General features: G+C 44.1%; 1 long non-coding RNA gene across 13 annotated transcripts in view; it reads right to left on the reverse strand.

The window, feature by feature from the left end:
• LOC126961609 (uncharacterized) overlaps window positions 1-12,813 on the reverse strand; it is a 205,926-nt gene that overhangs the window by 39,458 nt on the left and 153,655 nt on the right. The window lies entirely within an intron of this gene.

The raw sequence follows: 12,813 nt of genomic DNA on the forward strand, positions 1-12,813 counted from the left end.
ACCAAAGAAACAACCCAGTGTCCATCAACTAATGAATGAGTAAATAAAATGGGGCATATATTCATACAATGGAATATATTTGGCCATAAAAAAGAATGAAGTAACTTAGATGAACCTTGAAAACATTATGCTAAGTGAAAGAATATTCTCTTTCTTTCTTTCTGTGACCATATATTCTGTGATTCCGTTTACATGAAACGTCTATAATAGGGGAATCCATGGCCAGGCGTGGTGGCTCACACCTGTAATCCCAGCATTTTGGAGGCCGAGGTAGGCAGATCACTTGAGGTCAGGAGTTTGAGACCAGCCTAGCCAACATGGTGAAACCCCGTCTCTACTAAAAATACAAAAATTAGCCGGGTGTGGTGACTTACGCCTGTACTCCCAGCTACTTGGAAGGCTGAGGCAGGAGAATCACTTGAACCTGGGAGGTGGAGGTTAAACTGAGCCAAGATCATGCCACTGCACTCCAGCCTGGGTGACAGAGAGAGACTCCATCTCAAAAAAAAAAAAAAAAAAAAAAAAAAATTCAGTGGTTGCCTAGGACTGGAGATAGAAGGGAGATTGGGAGGTGATATGTAAAGGGTACAGACTTCCTTTTGAGATGAGGAAAATATTCTAAAATTGGTAAATTGTATGATATGTACATTATATCTTAACAAAGCTGTTTAAAGAAAAAAAAAAATCAGAATCAAAAAAAGTAAAGACAATTGTAACGGACGGATAAGACAGACCAGTTTTCCTTTATCAGAAGTTTAACTGCAAAAGTGTTTGGCACTGTGGCCCAAGGACCCCATGCCACCTGGGAAGCATAATTGGTGTTCAGGAAGGAAGGTCTCCTTCCCTCCCACGAGAAGGTTGAGGAGTTGGCTGCTTTCCTCAGGAATCCCTGCCCTGCTCCCAGAGGTTAAACTCTGAGAGTCCAGAAACTATTCATCACATTCATTTGTTTATTCCACGAACATTTATTAAGCTTATGTTTAGTAGGAAGTACATAACCACATTTAGTCCTGACATTGCTATCAAGTGGCTGCATTTATAGGGATATCTTGAATGCCTCTGTGTGTCTGGCCCTGTGTTTAGCAGGTGATCCTAGGATGATCCTAGGAGACTAGAGTGGTGGAAGGAGCTCATCATGAGAGCGAGACCAAGAACTTTGAGAGCAATGAACCTGGTTCTAAATTCCTTTTTTTTTTTTTTTTTTTTTTTTGACGGAGTCTCTCTCTGTCGCCCAGGCTGGAGTACAGTGGCGCGATTTCGGCTCACTGCAAGCTCCGCCTCCTGGGTTCACGCCATTCTCCTGCCTCAGCCTCCCCAGCAGCTGGGACTACAGGCGCATACTGCCACATCTGGCTAATTTTTTGTATTTTTAGTAGAGACAGGGTTTCACCATGTTAGCCAGGATGGTCTTGACCTCCTGACCTTGTGATCCTCCCGCCTCAGCCTCCCAAAGTGCTGGGATTACAGGCGTGAGCCACCGCGCCCGGCCTCTAAATTCTTATTCTACCATACATTAGTGCATGATTTTCTCTTTTCCTGCCTCACAATTCCTCACCTGCAAAGAGCAATGACTTACCCTATGGGTAAGCGATGAAGAGTCCCAGCTCTGGGAACCAGACCCCAACTCTACCACTTCCATGCTGCATGTGGCTTCAGGTAGTTGCTGAACCTGTTTGCAACTCACTTCCCCATGTGTAAAATGGGGATGGTATGATAACTGCTGACACTATGCAGGACTGGATGAGCTTACACATGTAACCCAGGGGTCAGCAAACTCTTCTTGTAAAGTGCCAGACATTCAATATCTTGGGCATTGTGGGGCAGCTGGCCTTACTGCCCCTCCTCATCTCTGCTATTGTAGCATAATGCAGCCATAGGCGATATGTTAAGAAAAAGGGTCTGCTATGTTTAATAAAATGTTATTTATGGACACTGAAATTTCCATTTTCTTTTTTTTTTTTTGAGACTGAGTCTGGCTCTGTCGCCCAGGCTGGAGTGCAGTGGCCAGATCTCAGCTCACTGCAAGCTCCGCCTCCCGGGTTTACGCCATTCTCCTGCCTCAGCCTCCGGAGTAGCTGGGACCACAGGCGCCCGCCACCTCGCCCGGCTAGTTTTTTGTATTTTTTAGTAGAGACGGGGTTTCACCGTGTTAGCCAGGATGGTCTCGATCTCCTGACCTTGTGATCCGCCCGTCTCAGCCTCCCAAAGTGCTGGGATTACAGGCTTGAGCCACCGTGCCCGGCTGAAATTTCCATTTTCATTTCACGTAATTTTCATGTACCACAAAATATCCTTCTTCTCTCGATTTTCTTCACTACCATTAAAAAATGTAAAAACCGTTCTTCACACTTGGATTGTACAAATAGTGATGGGGACAGATTTGGCCCATGAGGCATAGTTTGCCCATCCCTGACGTAAAACACATAAACAGTGTCCAGCACATAGTCAACTGCCCTGCTTAGCCATTGAGCCTGGGCAACAACGGCTGAGAGTTCACCTGTGTTGAGCTGCGTACTGAGCCTTTCCCTGCCGTGTCTCATTCAAACCTTATCATAATTGTACAAAGGGGGCTCTCACATGAGAAAGCCAGGACTCAGGCAAGAAAAGAGGCAGAGTCATTGTAAATCCAGGTCTTTCTGACGTGAGCCATTGCTTCTATCCACGATAAAATATGTCCTGGCCACCAGGACACAACAGGGAACTGACTCACTTGGGCTCAGCTCCAAACAATACAAATCATGATTTAATTAATCTGAGATGTGTGTTGCACAAAGCAAGGGCTAGAAGGAGGAATAAAAGGGCACTCACTACACAGTAAGTAGTGAGGGAGACTCCCTAAAGAAGGGATGATGGCCTGAGAACAGCCATGTGTCTGGTGCAATACCGAGTGCCAAACAGATGAGGCTGGAAAGGTAAATCCACCCTGGAGAGCTCGGGGACATGCTTGTCTCTTATGCTGGGGGTGGAAGGAGACACTGGTCCCCACTTTTTGAAAGGGAACTCCGCAACCTCAATAGCCTAACCAGCCCTTGTTTCAGCCATTCTAGTTTATGGGAATATGTCCTAATAAAGTAGGAAAACATATTCACAAAGATTTCGCTTTAGGAATATTCATGGCAACACTGTTTATAATAGTGTCAAAGTTGAATTCATTTTCTCAGTGTCTGCCCTAGACACTTAGAAAAATTCAAAGGGTTTTGCCACTTGGGTCTGAACAATGGTGACAGCTGGTGTCCAAGCAATCAAATGGTGATGTAGTAGAAGTGCACATGTTGATGTCAAAGTATATTTGTCAATGTATTTAGTAGAAGAGCTATTTACAAACTAATGTGTATACCACCATACAACTACACACATACACAGACACACACACACACATATACATGAATCAGTTTGTTTAATTAGTTACATCTAAGTGATATAAGGATTTTTCACTTTTTCTAGAAGAGGTATGTACTGCTTTACAGCAAGATGAGAAATAAAACTGATGTTGGACAAGAGTTCAAAACTCCCAGTGATTTAATTGGTTAGGTAGAATCACTATTCATTAATTTATCCAATATAGCCTTAGGAAGGATCCATCACAAGCTAGGAACTGGGTTATGCACTGAAGAATCGAGAGAGATGAGACAGACAGAGCTCCATGTTGAGTAGGAAAGCTGGTCAGGTAACCACGTCCGTTCATTCAGTGGCGCTGATGTTCTATAGCATCTTCAGACAAGAGCCCCAGCTCCTGATGAAGGGTCCAGCCTCTTCCGCTAATTTGATCTCAGGATTGGTTGACACCCCACACAATCAGCTTTGGATCAATTTAACGGAAGACCTTCTGGTATCCACGATGAGACTAGTGTTTGGATTGAAAGTTAGGCCAATGATACCACCATGTGAGTCTTTCTTTTCCTCACTCACAAACAGGGTAACCTCTCGCAGCTGTCAGGATAAGCAAAGGCTCTGGAAGTGTTCTGCAAATGGCAAGGCCCTACACACACTGTGGGGGAGACTTAATGCCGAGATCCCAACCTCATTCTACAAGGATGACGACCTGGAATTTAAATGACGATGGATGCCAAAATGCAGGGAGGAAAGCATGTTTATGAACTGAAAGGCTGAACAGAGAGGCAGTGAGCAGTGGGATTCTAGGTCACCACGCCTTGGAGGGACGGACACCTCATTCTGTGCCTCCCACCTCAGCCAGCGCCAGGGTGGCTCCTGACTTTTTGGTGTTTGTTTGTAACCCCAAAGACAATCTGTACATTTGAAATTGGATAAAATTTCCCTGCAGGTTTTTGTTCACATATATTAAAGAGAAGTATTTAGGAAGCATTTAGTACCTAGGGCCATGAAAACAAATCTTAACACATCTCACTGCTGGTATAGTAGAAAGAGAAAGGTTTTTCCAGTTAGGTCATAAGGATTTGAATCCTTGTTCTGTGCCCTTTTGTAAGCTATTATCCTCTAGCTTCGGGGCAATAATACCTTTTCTACATGGTAAGTAATAAGAAAAGCAACACTTTTATACAGTATTGATGCTCAATAAAGAGCAGTTGTAATTTTCTTAGTGGGAAGGCCTCAGGGAACTTACAAAGCAATGAGGTCATATCACCCAGAAGCTGGACGTGGGGTAAATCAGCTCATTCTGAATGGGAGGGAGGCCCAGGGTGGTCTGGTCATCTCACAGCTAAACTTGACGTCAGCTCAGCCTGGAAGCGGTGAGGTGAGAATACCCTGTCTCTCTCAATGATGCGGGAAGCTAAACTAAACTAAAACTCCAAATGTGAAACTGGCCCTGTGTTCTGCACTCCTCTGAGATCATGGCTGTGCATGAATAGAATGCATTCAATTTTTCTGGGGAGGGAAAGGAAAATGAATTAACCAGAGAGTAAAGAAGGTACTGCTGGGGCAAGCATGGGCTGCCAGGGACCCGCCATGATCAGAAGCACCTGTGATGCTTACAGTTACAGAGTAACTGGGGTGATTCTAGGTCAATCTCTTAGAGTCAGCAGGCCTGGGGTGGGGCCCAGGATTCTGTATTTTACCAAGACCCACTGACACACATCTGATGCATCCCAAAGGCAATCTTGAGAACCATTCGTGTGGTGGAGAAGGCACTAGGCATTGGCTTCGGGAGGTCCCAGTTCAACACCCAGCTGAAGACCAGCTCTCAAGCCCAGTGGTAAAATTTTCTCAAATACAGTGGGGCAGGGCCCGGGGCAAAGCAGCCTGGGACTTGTGTACAGGCTGCAAACATATGTATAAACAGGGAAACATCTTTGCGAGCTATGCATGCAATTTTATGTATACACGCAATGAATATATATTGTACATATAAATATATATACATATGCAGGTGTGTACACAGACACATATGTATGCATATATGAGTACACATACACGCACATTCAAATGTAAATACATGAACGCATGTATACAGGCATGCATATGCGTGTAGGCATGAATACACACACACTCCTATTTCAATTAATCCTCACACAAGTTCCACTTTAGTACCAACATTATCCCCATTTCCTTTACAAGGAACCTGAGGCATGAAAGAAGTAAGAAACTCACCTAAGGTCCCAAGGCTAGTCAGTGGCAGAGGCAGGATTTGAAAAGGACAGGCTGGCTCCAGAGTTTCTGTTCAGAGGTCACTACATTATTATAAACCAACCCAAGAGGTTAAGCAGAGTAGAAGCTGAGAGTCATAAACTTGAAAAGCAACTTGTGCCCGGGGTGGGCTGTGCCCAGTAATGAGTGATATGAGTCCTCCCATTTCTGTACATGCATGTGCGTATTGTTTCTCCCATCAAGAGTTGGAGTCGGTTTCCCTGCCTTGAGTCTGGGCTGGTCTGTGGCTGCTTTATCAGGGGAAGGTGATGGAAATGATGCTGTCCTAGTTCTACATCTAGCCCTCAGGAAACTTTCACATCTACCCACTTGGGATTCAGCTACCCAACCTACCATAAAGAAGGTTGAGCTAGACTGCTAATGATGAGAGACCTCACGGCAAGAGAGAGGCCGCCAGCCACTCCATTCACCCCAGCTGAAGCACCAGACTCCTAATTTAATGCAGCCACACACTGATTCCAAATGCTCCCATGTGGAACAGAAAAACCACCAGCAGAGCTCAGCCAACCAATAGAACTGTGAGAAAAATAAGTTGTTGTTTTAAGCTACTACATTTTGTTATGGTTTGATGTGCAGCAAATAGAGAACTGATTCATGCACCTACATGGCCTGCAGTAAAGTACAAATTTTAGAATAACCAGCATTATGTGTTGAGCACTGGGCCAGGCAGTGTATTAAGTGCATTACATTCATTGTCAAGAACTGTCAAGTTCTTTCCATACTTCTCTTCAACTTCATCTTAGGCACAGGTCATTGCCATAGCAACCTACTTTCAACTGTGGAAGAAGTCTAACAAATACCATTTTGCCACTACAAAGAAAGTGGGGTACAGAGTACATCATGCATTTCCTGGTAGCAATAAAGTAAGTCACTGGTGAAACCTCAAAAACTTGGGAACCCCCAAAACCCAGGCTCTTCTCTTCCTATTTGTTGGGAGCACCAATAGGAGGTTCTCACCCTGTTGTCACACAATGGATGCTAACTTAGCATTTGTAGGAATTCACATCCTCCCACCACCTCCTACAGTCACCAGCAGATATGAAACCCAGAACCCAGACTGGCAAGAGGTTATCACTCACACTGAATTTTGCTTTTTTGTCCCCACTAAAGGCAGCTGTTTCCTACAAATTTGTGTCAATCAGGCCAGGAAGTTTCTTTTTCCCTGCAATCCATTGTATGCAGGAAGATCAGAGGGCCCTGTCAGATACAAGGACGGAACCAGCTGGGCACTTGGAGATACAGGCTGGCTGCCCTGGCCTGGCCTTGCCCCAGACTCCTGGTTGCTCAGCCAGTCCACTGCGCTAGTGCAGCTGCACTTACTGACAGATGCTGAGAACAGGAGACTTGTTATGATCATTAATTAGGAGCACTGGCATCATCGTAAAGAGCCTCTGTTCTGTTCCAAAACCAGCTAAGAAACTCACATCACTCACATCCTTTCCTGTCTCATAAACATGCTGCCTCTAGTCTATTTAGGGGCAAGGGATTGAACTCGTTTCCTAGGGGTAGCCTCTCTAGTAAAACAAAGCCATTCCGAGGAGCCTGTGTGGGCATCAGGCAGGACTGCATCACATTCTCAGCTCATGGATGAAAAAAGCTAAAGCTGATAATACATATATATATATACACACACACACACATATATATAAAAAATACCCATATATACAAAATATATAGGTATTTTATATATATAGGTGTGCATATATATGGGTCTATATACACATATAGGTATATATGGGTATTTTATATATACACCTTTATATATAGGTATTACATATATGTACCTATATATAGGTATTTTATATATATATACACACACACACACACAGACACACAAACACATATATATAGACCCCTCCAAGATGGCAGTTGACTGAGCACTCACTATAATCTATTCGATCATCTGTTTTTTTTTTCTACTATTAAAGTAAGATTAATAGGAAATTATTAATGCATTGCTTCCACATTGATCTAAGAAAACCAAGACTTAATGAAGTTAAATAGTTTGCTCATAGTCACTTAATGAATGGGTGAGCGCAGATCTCAATCTAACTGTGCTAAATTCCTAGATCCAGGTCCTTTCCTCTTTAGTATGCTGTTAACTCTGTGTCCAGTGCATAAACTGCGGCGAGAACTTACCCAAGAAATAGGATAATGACCCTTTGTTTCACGCACCACCCATTTGCTGAGCATCTTTGCTGGGGTGGTTACTAGAAGAAAGCACTAGAAGGGTCTGGCAGAGTGGTTAGATAAACAAATCCTGGAGCCACTGTGAGGTTTAAAATCCTGGTTTTACCATCTACTGTCTTCATGGGAGAGCTAGACTATATTACTTAGCCTTTGTGTGCCTTGGTTTCTTCATCTGTAAAATGAAGTTAGTTAGTGACAGTATCTCTACCTCAGTTGGGTCTTACGAGGATAAAAAAATTTGGTAAACATCAAGAACTTAAAAGAGTGCCCTACACATAGTGTGACAACAGCACTGGTTTTTATTGTTATGACTGTTGTAAACACAATTGACCTCATCCTTCCCCTTACAGGATCCTAATCTAGTGAAGGAACACAGATGTGAAATAAACAAAACTAAATGTATCATTTTAAATAACACTGTGAAGAGAAAAGTAATGTGAGCAAGATGGCAGAACAGTAGTTTCCAGTGTTCATCCCTTCACAGAAACAGCAATTTGAACAACCATCCATGAAAAATATACCTTCACAATAGCTAAGAAATCCATATGAGCAGTTACAGCACCTGGGTGGAGCATAGAAATAATAAAAGATGCATTGAAAAGGGTAGGGATAACAGTTTCACATCACTCACATCACCCTTCCCCCAAGGCAGCACAGTGCAGCATGAAGAGAGATACCCTTCATGTGGAGGAAGGAGAGTGAAGTAAGCATTCAACATCAGTGTAGATCCTAGTACCAGGTTGGCCTTCACAGACCCATACTACAGGCATGAACACAGTCAACAAAGCCATCCCAGCGTATCTCAGTGCCAGTCTCACCCCCAGGGACCCAGAATCTAGGCCTGTACCCATGGACTCAGGCACCAGGCCAGCCTGCTTAAGAATTCCCACAGTAAACTTGCCCTCAGACCCTGCCAGTCAGTCCACCCAAAATATCTTGACTGGTGAACAGCTTTCTTGGCCTAAACTAATTTGTAAAGGATAAAAGAGATCTCTACTTCTTAAAATATGTAGACATCAATACAAGACCACAAGGGTTACAAATAGACAAGTAAACATGAATAAAAAACAAACTAAAGCACCAGTTACCAATCCTAAAGACATTGAGACCTATGCATTGTCTGACAAAGAATTCAAAATAATTGTCTTAAAGAAACTCAACTAAAAAAGAACACAAATAACAAAATCAGAAAAAGAATACATGAACAAAGTAGAAGTTCAACAAAGAGATATAAACTATAAAAAAAGACTCAAATAGAAATTCTGGTGGTAAAGCAAAATGACTGAACTGAAAAATTCCATAAGGAACTTCAGCAGCAGACTTGATCAATCAGAAGATGGAATCAATGGGGTCAAAGACAGGCCATTTGAAATGAGTCAGAGGAATAAAAAGAAGAAAAGAATGAAAAAGAAAACCTATGGGACTTATGGGACACCATCAAGTGAACCAAAATACACATTATGGGAACTCAAGAGGAGGAATAAAAGCAGAGGAGAAGGTGATAGAAAGTTTATTTAAAGAAAAAAATACCTAGAACTTTCCAAATCTGGAGAGGAAAATAAACATCCAGATCCATGAAGCCCAAATAATTTGTAATTGATTAAACATAAGGAGATCTTCATTGAGACACATTAAAATCAAATTCTTAAAAGTTAAAGATAAAATTACGGGCATCCATCTGAAGGGAAGAATACTCTTCTCCTTGGGCACGGAACTTCCCCCAGTCCCCAGTCAGCGCCAGGTTCTCAGCTACCTATGTCTTATGCAACCCAGGCTTGGCACAAATTCCCAATAACACAACCTCCTCACTGGACGATAGGCTATGTGAAGACAGAGCTTTCATTTTATGTATCCTTACAACTCCAGTGCAAAGCACAGACATAACATACCATGTGCACTCAATCAGATTTTGTTCAATTAAAGAACAAGTAACTCTCTTTCATTATCTTGGAGTTGAATACTCAATCGTCCCATCAATGGTTCCAGTGCTCAAGCTGAGAATCTTACACCACAGCCAATGCCCTGAAGAAATTGAGACTGTGCTGGGAAGTCAGACACAAAAAGAAAGAGATGAGGTCCACTCTTGCTGTCAGACTTGAGGAACTAAAAGTCTTTCAAACAGAGGAAGATGACTTTGTGGCAGAAAAACCCACAGAGGAAGTGAATGATGGAATGGAACTTGAGGACAGGTGGAGTTTGAATAATCAGTGGGGTAGTCAATTCGAAGGTTAGGGAAAGCCCCACTCATTTATCTGACAAATCAAGCCCCAGTAGGAGCCTTTAGCCTTCTTGTGAGAGGAACTCTGCAGGCAGGAACTATCAGCCCAGGTTACTATCAAGGATACAAAGGCTTGGAGTAGTGAGGTGACATTCCTAGGGTCACAGAGCCAGCAACTGTTGGAGCTGAGGTCTGAACCCAGCACTCTCTGAAGCCAGAGCCCACGGATCTCTCAGGCATCCAAGGGAGAAGAAATGATGGGATCAAAGCACAGACGTCAAGGAAAGAAAGTAGTGTTTAAAAGACAAGAAGCGAGACCTGTTTACTAGAACTGATTCCCCACATAAGAGGCTCAGAGGCATTCAGGCTTTATTCCCAGGCTGGAGTGATGTTGCGGTGGATTTAAATGCCCCCTGAGAGGTCTGACCTCAAGCCTATGGGTGACATGGAGCTACTATTTTTCAGTTGGACAGGGACATGTTCAGAACTGTGTTTTCAGAATTTGGACTTGGCCACTGGAAGAAGAGACAGTTATATTTAAGTTGCCCAACATGGGGTCTGGGATGGGAGAGGTTGAGGGAGGGATGGAAGGAAACAGAGTGGGCACCAACAGGAAGGAAGCAAAGTCGGGAACTTCTGTCTGGAATGGGTCCAGGGAGAAGGAAAACCACTTCTCCTTCCCTTTCTTATGATTGCGAGATTAGTACTTGAGAATTAGGCTGCACAGGCCAGGACTTCCCAAAACTCAGGAGAGAAAGAGCCCAGAGCATGTGTCCCCAATGAAGGCTATAGCTCCAAATCACATGATCATCAGTCATCTTCTTGCCCACCCTGGAGCCCTTGTTCCCCGTGTACTTTGGGCTCAGACAGGCCCTCAGGGGATACAACAGTGTCCTTTCCTTCAACATTCAGGGCAAATGAGAGGCAAAGAGATCAATGGAATGCAAAAGCGTTACCATAGATAAGGAGTCAGACGCACAGAGAGGTTCAGCCACTTGCCTAATATCCCCTGATAATGCATCCACACAGGTCAGCTTTCTGGGCACAAAGCAAGGCAGCGAAGAGCAAGCAGTGGACCTGGAGGGGCCCATGGAAGCTCCCCAGGACCCGCCACTCCAATGGCCCAGCCCCTGGTAGGTCTCCAGTGCCCTTCACTCTATAGAGACACAGAATCCCCAGGCCTTGACTCTGCAGCAAAGGGCTGCCTGCCTCTCAAGAGAAGGGCAGGGCCCCACGCAGGCAAGTGCTCTGCCTCCGCCCAAAGCTGGGCATGCATCATCACACTCCCGCCTTCCTTCCCCATTCACTCTCCCTTGCCCTGCCTCTATCAGCGGCTCCAAGATGCAAACATCTCGAAATGACCTACTTCTGTGTAGGTCAGCTAACAGGAGTGCTGTCTTAAGAAAAGAGGACCAGCTGATGCCCACTGCAGGCCCAGCCAGCCCCTCCCAGCCTCCCCACCAGCCCTGCACATGGAGGCCTGGCGGCCAGGAGAAAGAAAGGGCTCCTATCTCTGATTCCTCAGGGCCTCTGATAAGAAATGTCATCCCTTGCTGGGTAATATTACCCAGCCAGATAAAAATCTCTATCAAGCTTAAACATATGGCTGGCTACAGAACACAGAGCCCAGTGGAGAAGGGTAATTTATTTGCTTAAGCTGAACACCCTGGGCAGCCAAGAGAAGTGCCTGAATAAAAAAGAGTCAAATTATAACCTCTCCTGACTTGGCGTGGGGATTTTTCCCTGAGAAGGATGAGACACCTGAGAACAACAGGGGGCCCTCCACACATTTCTCCTGACACAATAAGCACTTTCACCTTCCTCTTGCTTCAAAGGGCACTTTCACTTATGTTATCACATTTAATCCTCACTACAACCTCAAGAGAAGCATTTTTAGCTTCCTTTTACAGATCAGGAAATTGAGATTCAGCAAGGTTAAGTATTAAGTAAAGTGGCCAAGGTCACACAGGCAGCCATGCTGGAGCGAGGACCCAAACCCCAGGAGGTCTGACTCACCAGCCCACCATCAGACGGGTAGGCTGATCCCAGCTTCCGGGGAGGATCGGCTCATACATTAACTTAATCAGCAAAGTCAGATCTGCCTGACTTCACTGACAATGTCAGCTACACGTTGTAATCTTGAAGGTCCATTTCAAGGCTCTCCTCTGTCTCCTTGTTTCTCTGTAGCCTAGAGGATAATGAGAAAGCCTTGCAGAGCATAGAAGTTCAAGGAAAAGGCCAGGAGGCCGGGGACAGTACCCAGGAGAGCAGTGAGTGACCTCAGGGCTTAGATTCCAGCCTCATATGCTCAAGCAGTAGCAGGTAGAAGGACATTGTGGAAAGAAAACTCCTCTTTCTGTTCATTCATTCATTCACAGATATTAGTGGAAAGCCTATTGTGTGCCTTCTCTAAGGTTGGCCTTGGAGATACCAATGCAAATGGGCAGGCTAGGACCTGCCTTCATGGAGCATCTGTCTTCTAGAATTGACTTTCAGGTCAGTAAAGAGGCAATAGCCACAGAGTGTGTTAAATGTGTTTGTGAATGCGGAAGTTCACGTAACTGATCTGGGGTTGGTGGCTGTGCATTAGTGTGTAGCTGTTAGCATATTCCACACACTGTTCTAGGCCCTATTCTTTAAAAAGTCAGTGTTGTTAAGGTTGACATTGCTCTTTGGTAGTTAATACAGCTTCAAGATGGTTACCAATTACTTCATATAGCCACTAATGTTTTTAGATTAATTTTTAATTCACAAATAAAAATTGTATATATTTATAATGT

The sequence above is a fragment of the Macaca thibetana genome, chromosome 8 (genome assembly GCF_024542745.1).
Source record: "Macaca thibetana thibetana isolate TM-01 chromosome 8, ASM2454274v1, whole genome shotgun sequence".
NCBI lineage: Eukaryota > Metazoa > Chordata > Mammalia > Primates > Cercopithecidae > Macaca > Macaca thibetana.